Here is an 8,386-nt window from a genome sequence, read left to right as displayed (position 1 = left end):
TGGATTTATGAAGTTTCTACTAGGGAGGAAGGAGCCCAAGTATCCTCAGCTTGCCATTGTTTCAATAAACAAGAGTGACTCTCATATCACTTCTGCTTATAGGAGAATGTGGTGAAGAGGGGAAGAGAGAGGGAGGAAAAGGGCCCAGACTATGGGTTGATTGAAATGGAGGTTAGAGGGGTGTAAGACAAGACAAGAAAAAAAACAATGTCAGGAACAAAAACTTTCTCTGTTCCAGAGAAAACCAATTTTTTTTTTTGGACAAATCCATTAGCTTCAAAATGTTGGGACTTCATGAAGTGCCATAAACACTGCTGAAAAGGATGATAAATGAGGGGACGTTTTCTTATAAGAGATTCTCACAAATGATTTAAGATTGTCCAATATAAAGCAGAACACTTGACAATGGGAAAAAAAACACCCTTACCTTGAAGAATTTTGAGGCCTGATCTTTAAATCCAATACACATCTAAGAGCTAGATAGATGCCCAAGTGAATATAGAGTTTAGATAAGACATAGTCCTTCTCCTCATGGAGTTTGCAGTCTGAGAGATAAGACTAATGTATATCTACTAAGGTATATATACATGTAATAAGAGTGGAGCCCATATATGTAGAGGTCCACCTCTGGGGAGGCTGGTCATTCTGTGTGGCTCCAGGGAAGGCAGAATAGACATCTTTAACCTCTTCTTCCTCCACCCTTCTCCAAGGGAAACTTTCATTCCTGTCTGGAGGGGAAGCAGGAAGTTGGGGAAGGGGGCCACTCTGCTATCTTTAGAAGGAGGGAGTTCTGGGCTAGAAGTTTATCTATAAGTTCCCTTAAATATTATTTGCCTAGAAGATATGATTGAATTCGAGTTAATTTCTGATTGCTTTGTCACTTCTGGAGGAAAGAACATCCCAAGCTCTATACCTAAGATTTGACTTCTTTCCCACCAAATACCAGTTTCCACAATGAACACACATAGCAAACAGTGAAGAAAGCCCATTTTACAAAATCAGTAGCAAACAGAAATCAGAGAAGATATGCATAGAGGACTCTATACCAGACGACACAGAATGAAGGAGCTCTCTAACTGGGAGCAAGATAACTCAGCTCAACCAAGGCAGAATGTTCTAGATCTCACTCAAGAACTCCCCACAAGCTCTAGTGTAGCAAACTGGGAATAAGGACATGATAGAAACTGCCAGCTCCTCCTCTTCTTCCCAGAATCTTTGCCTTCAATAAAGTGGGATCAGTCTCTTTCATCTTCTCTCTGGAAGTCAAAAGTGCCTGAAACAACTTGACTTGAAGCTTAATGACTTCCAAAGGGGATTTGGTGCTTGAAAGGTCCCAAAAGGGGACTGGTGAAAGCTGGTGCTCTCGTCTGTCCCCAGTTCGACCCCACCCCTCACATAGGACAGGGCCTTTATCACCAATAAGGAGATAGTCTTATACCAATGAACTTTGGGACAGGGGTTACATACAGATAAATACATTATGGGATTTTATTTTTTGGTCTGGGCTTGTGAATTTGTCAACACTATAGAATAAAAACTATTTGTTCTTCAGTGAGATTTTGATATCTTTCTTAAAAGTCGTCCTTCTCTCATTGTAGTACACTCCATTCATTATAAAGGGGGAGAGGGAGGATTTCAGTAAAAACCAGTTGATACAACAACGACAGAGCACGTGCCACTCAGCACCCATAGTCCGCCACTTCTCTGCTGAGAGGTAGGTAGACTGGCTCAACAGCATCCTTCTGGAACCAACATTCGTCACTGTACTTGTGTGACATACATTGACTTGTGTTGCCTACGCTTATATTAGTATTAGTTATTCTTCTTCTGATTCTGCTTTCTTCACTCTGCATTAGTTCATTCAAGGATTCCCTTGTTTCCTTTAATTCACCATATTTATGCCTCTGAAGATTTTTAAGTATAAGGGAGGGGAATAAGCATTTATTAAGTACCTACTATGTAATAGGCACTGTGCTAGGTGTTTTACAAATATCTGATGAGTGAAGTAGCTAGTTTTCTGCATATGGAAGATTAATCTGGCAGAAGCAAGAGAGCTGCATTGGAAGAGGGAGGCAGTGGATGCTGAAAGACTTATCAGGGGGTTATTAACAATAGTCTAGGCAGAGAGTGATGAGAGGCTGTGCTGGAACAATGGCAGTGAAAATAAAGAGAAGTGGATACAAAAGATATTCTGAGGAAAAATCAAGAAGAATTGGGAACAGATTGGAAATACAAAGTGAAGGAGAGAGAAGAATCTAAGATTCCAGATGTGGAAGAGTTCCTTCCTCCCTTCTCTCCTTTCCTTCCTTCCTTCCTTCTCTGCTCTCTTCCCTTCTTTTTTCCTTCCCTCCTTTCTCTCCCTCTTTCCTTTTTTGCTCTTCTTCCTTCTCTCCCTCCCTCCCCTTTTCTCCCTCCCTCTGTCCTTTCTTCCTTCTGTCCCTTCCTCTCCCTTTCCTCCCTCCCTTTTTCTCCCTCCTTCTTTCTCTTCTCTCCTCCCTTTTTTCCTTACCTCCTTTCTCTTCCTCCCTCCCTTCCCTTTTTCCTTTTCTTCCTTCTCTCTCTCCCTCCCTTTTCCTCCCTCCCTCCCTCTGTCCTTTCTTCCTTTTGTCCCTCCCTTCCCCTTTTCTCTCTCCCTCTTTCCTTCCTTCTTTCCTCCCTCCCTCCTTCCCTTTCTTCCTTCCCTCCTTCCTTTCTTCTTTCCTTAATCCCTTCCTTCCTTCGAGATGAACAGCCTGCCCAGCAGAGAGCTCCACCAAAGGGCAGATGCAACAAGATTCTACAAAGAAGAAAATGACTCCCAGTATGAGGAGTTGTGAGTTACCCTTTGCCACATATAAAACTTACATGTGTGCCCCCCTTCCATTGTACTCTAAGTCTGAATTCATTCTTCCCATGAACACACTGTACATTTGTGAGAGAACACATACTGGGGGTTGGGGGGGCGTGTTTTTACTGTTTAACTGTTCTTAGTAATTTCTTTGCTAAATGTTAACTGAGAATGCTGACTCATTAGTAATGGGAAGCACATTGAGAGGGGGAGGGAGCTGAAGAGCAATAGTCACTTACCAGGGTACCCCTAGAACCTGAGGTAGCAGTCGCCTTCTGAGCTCCCAACCCAGAATTATGAATGCAAGTTGGGGAGAATTATGCCAAAGGGGTGTCACATATGAATGCACAGAGATGGGATACAGAATACTGGGCTTGGAGAACAGCTAGGAGATGGAATGTAGAATATAAAGAGAGGTTACATAAACATGTACATAAATAACTGGACAAAATAGAAGATGATTAGCACATAATAGAGACTACAAAGAACTACATGAGTTCAGAAGATGGGGAGATTCTTTCTCGCTGGAGTACAAAGGGCACACTCAAGGAGGGCATCATGGAAGAGGTCGGATTGAGCCGGGCCATGAAGGACTTACTGGTTTTCAACAGGTAAAGAAGTAGTATAAATAATATGGGCAAAAACATAGAGGCAGGACAGCATGGGGCATGAAAAAGGGAATTAAGACTAGCCAAGTCCCACTACAGCATAGGGAATTCAAAGGACAGCAGAATGAGATAAACTTTGAAATGGCAGGAGCTGCCAGATTGCTAAAAGCCCTTAGTTCCACGTGAAGATGGTTGGATGCTATTTGATAGGTAACTGAGAGACTTTTAAGGGTCATTGAGTAGTGGAATAACATTAGCACACCTGTGCACTAGAAAAAATTAATCTGTAGAGGTTGGGCTGGATGAGAGAAGAAGCCATAGGTTGGGTGTGGAGAGACAGTCCTCAGCTTTTTCACAAAGTTTGGCAGTGAAAGAAGGGTGGATAGAACAGCAGCTTGGAGGGTTAGTAAAATCAAGAGAAGATTTTTCTCAGAATAGGGGAGTTCTGTAGGCAGAAGGGTAGTAATCAGTAGAGGGAGAGAGATATGGAGGGTAAATGATTCACTATGGCCCAGGAGTTGATGAGATGATATCAAAGGCAGAGGTGAAAGTTAACCTTGGATAGGAGAGTCACCTATTTCTCTGTTCCAGGAAGGAGGGTTAATGTACAGAGAAGTTTTTGAGGTATAGGGAAAGTAAATTAGAGAGGTCCAGCGGGATGACCTTTATCTGCTCAGGAAAGCAGGAGATGAGGCTGTCAGCTCTGAGCAGTTAAAAGTGAGGTTAGGCTTTGAGAACAGAAAGTTTGAAATTGAATTGATCAGTTTCTCTTTCCCTCTTTCCTAAATCTGTCCTTCTTTCTCTGTCTTTACCATGTCTGTCAGCACCACCATTACCATCAGTGGCACCATTACCCACCCAGTCAATCAACAAGTATTTTTTTAAATACATTGATTAATGTTTTATGTGCAATTGCAATTTGTCCTTCTCAGTGCCTCCCATTCCCCTGCAAGTGAATAATGAAAGAAAAATAAAACCTTCATCAATATCACACGTAATTAGACAAAATAAATTCCCATCTGGGAATTTGGCCATGCCTGATAAGAAATGTCTCTGCGTTTTAAGTTTATCACCTCTCTGGCATGAAGTGGGTATTGTGTTTTATCTTCAGTCTCCTGGAGTTGTGGTTTATCGTTGCATGGATCTGAGTTCTACAGTCTTTTAAAGTTATTTTTCTCTATGATATTACCATTGTATAAATTATTCTCTTAGTTCTGCTCATGTAATTCTGCCTCAGTTCAGAAAGGTAGGTATTCCAAATTGCCTTTGAAATTGTCTATTTTGTCCCTTCTAATGGCACAAAGATATCTGATTACATTCTTATGCCATAATCCACTTAATGGCTTCCTTACAGGAGGATACCCATTTAGTTTCCAATTTGGGGATAATTAAAAGAAATGATGAGCTCGTTGATTTTAAAAAACATGGATAAACTTGCATAAAATAATGAAGAGCAAAATGAGGAGAACCAAGATTGTTTTAAGAATGACTTTGAGTGACTACATCATTTTGACTATTATAAATATCCAAATTAACTACAAAGGACTTATGAAGATGCTACCAACATCCAGAGAAAGAACTGATAATAGAAGTATGTATAGAATGAGTTTATACTTTATACATTATATATGTGGATATTATATATGTGCATGTATATATGTATATATTTATGTCTAAGGTAGTCATCTTTAGAAGAAAAAAGAGAAGAAATGTACATGATAACTTTATTATCTATTTAAAAGGAATAGCAAGTTGTACATAAGAGATTCGCAGTTTCATGTCATCTTTCTAAAAATTCTAGTATGTTATGGAAATGCTTGTTTTAGTTCATAAATTGAAAATAAATTTTAAAAAATTTTAAATGGTAAGCCAGCAGTATTGTTTTTTTTTTAAAAGAGCTACCACAAATATTGTCTACATATGGATCCTTTCCTCTTTCTTCAATCTCTTTGGCGCATATGGCTAGTAGTGGTGTAGCTGTAGTCAAAGGGTATTCATAGTTTAGTACCTTTGGGGAACAGTTCCAAATCGCTTTCCAGAATGGCTGAAGCAGTTCACAGTTCTACCAAGAGAATTCTTGTGTCCTTATTTTGCCCCTACAACATCTGTGTAAGTACTACATATATTAATCCCCATTCTGCTAGCTGTTGAAGGAGATACAAAATGTAGATGATACGTCCCTCCTTCAGGGAACTTACAGCCTCATGTGGGGAGGAGGCAATATGTAGGACGCATACATTATACAAAATCTAAGCACATGAGAGAGGTATAGAGTTCTTTGTGAGATGGGAATCAAGACTTCCTGGAGGATGTGGCATTTGAGTTTAAAGGATGAGTAGGAATTTAATTTAATTTAATTTAATAAATAAATAAATTTAAAGGATGTTGTAGGAATTCACCAAGAAGAGGGTATTCTAAGACCATATGGTAAAGCAAAAAGGACAAGAAAATGGGGCCATATCTGGGGGTCATATCAGCCCGATATGGTTGCTGCATAGGATATGAGAAGAGTAGTATGAAATGAGTCCAGGAATGGAATGGTCATCCCCCATTAGAGAGAAGTCAGAATGCTGGGGAAATGAGCTTGAACTTCGCTCCATAAACAGTCTGGAGACTTGGAAGGTTGAGCAGAGGATCAGCTTGACCAGATTTGATTGGTAAGAATATGAAAAGATGAATAGAGGCAGGAAGATCCATCAGGATGTTGTTGTGATAGATAGATGATGGTGAGAAAAGAGAAGAGGACATGAAGGAGAGAGAGATTCAGAGGTAGAATCAATAGGAGCTGGTGACTTCCTTGATATGGGAAAAGCAAAGGAAAGAAGAGTCAAAGGTATCTGGGGCAGCTAGTGTGGCACAGGTGCCACACTGGCCCTGGAATCTGAAGGACCTGAGTTCAAATCTGGCCTCAGACACTTAACACTTACTAGCTGTGTGACCTTGGGCAAGTCACTTATCCCCAATTGCCCTCCCTTCCCCCATCCAAAAAAAATAGTCAAAGGTATCAACAAGGTTTTGAACATGGGAGACTGGAGTATGTTCCCTCTTCATCTCTAGAATTTCTCTCTTCCCTCAAGATGCAGCTCAAACACCACCTTCTATATGAAGCCTTTCCTGATCCACCATATGCCAATCCCCTTCCCACAACTACCTTGTTATTATATACATTGTTTTCTCCGCTTCAGTTCACTTCATTCTGCATCAATTCATGCAAACCTTACCAAGTTTCATAAAAACCATCCTTTTTCATCATTTCTTAGAGCACAGCAGTATTCGATAATATGTGAAAATGTGCTCAGTTATTTCCCAAAGGATAGGCACCAAATGGAGATAGTTTTATTGGGTGGTCATTTCTTAGGACCTCGGTGTGATCTGGGGCTCTGCCTTACATATGTGTGTATGTGTGTAAATCTATTTGCATGTATGTATGTGTATATACACATATATGTATATCTGTATATTTATATATGAGGATATATGTGATATATCATATATGTATATATATTTTAATGGGCTTATCTGATAAGAATCCAATAAAAACTCAAAGATCAGAAAAACTTTGAACTGAGAGCTTTAATGGGTCACCTAAATTGACCACTTCGATTTGATTTTCATAAATCACTTCCTGTAAATCTATTCCTGTGAGTGCTCACACAAAGAACTGAACCCAAACCAAAGAGATCCCCTGGGCCATTACCAAGAGAACAGCACCAGTGTTTCCACATTTATCCAGGCCTCTTTTCTGTTCTCATGGTCTCAGCAGTCTTTGCAACCACTCCATTTGCCATCATTGTGGTTCCCATGATGCCTACTCTTATATACTTCTAACACATTACTGCAGGCTAATGAATGCTAAAATCCTAGCATGGTCCTCTTCAACCTAACCACAACACTTCCTCCTCCCTAGAGCTGTAACCACATCGGGTAAAAAGTGGTGTGTTTGTCCCACGGTGTTGAAGTGGAGGGGAGCACGTTGCCTCACCTCCCCCCTAGCAATCTTTGTCCGAAAACCTCCCCATCTTCAGTCCTACCATAGTGAAACTCCAAGGGTTCTGTCACCATGGGGCCCCTTCCTCCCAATGGCCGTGGGGAGGAAATGGATGTTTTTTGCCCACAGTCAGGTGTTCTCTGTGTTGCTGTTCCTCTTTCTCATCATCTGTTTTCCTCTGAGCTATCACCATACCTTCCTCTTCTAACTTTTTAACCTCAGCAGGTAAAAAAAAACAACTTTATGACTCCCTCCCCATTCTTAGCCCGATGAAGAAAAGACCACAGAGGTCTTATGTGACAGCTTGCCCAATATGAATTATTAGACTTATTCCATTTGTCACCAGAAGGAAAAAGAGAATCAGTGGGCAGAACAGAGGCTTATTTCAGCTCAGTATAGCAAAGAATTCAACAATGAGAACTGGTCAAAAATGAAATGAGTGGTTTGGGTAGTAATGAGCTCCCTGTCACGGAGAGTGCTCACTGGAAGGTTGGATGGCCACCTGGGGCTATTTAGATTAGATTACTTTTAGTCCAGCTCTATTATTCTATCTACTATTCCATAGTAGAAATTATGTCTAATGTTTATGTACAATAATACTTTATTATTTAAAAACCACTTTGTACACACTCATTTGAATGTTATAATAAGGTAGTCAACACAGTGTTGACATTCTTGGAGTAACCTCAGAACTTAAGTTTGAACCTATGTCTTTTATTTTCTTTAAAAAATTTTGTTTGTTTGTTTTTTAAATAAATTAAATTTTATTTTATTTCTTAATTCCAAATCTTCTCTCTCCCATTCCTCTCTTACACTCATTGAGAATGGAAGAAAAACAAAACCCACTACCAAAATGTGTATTCATACAAAACAAATCTCCATACTAGCTATGTCTACTCCTCCACACAATGAGAGAGAGAAGGAGGAGAAGGAGAAGGAAAAGGAGAGGGAAAGGGCGAGGGA

Source organism: Petaurus breviceps, unplaced genomic scaffold (assembly GCF_028583685.1).
Source record: "Petaurus breviceps papuanus isolate PSGF00001 unplaced genomic scaffold, PetGlider_PUasm1.0 220, whole genome shotgun sequence".
NCBI lineage: Eukaryota > Metazoa > Chordata > Mammalia > Diprotodontia > Petauridae > Petaurus > Petaurus breviceps.
This window is presented reverse-complemented; position numbering follows the sequence as displayed.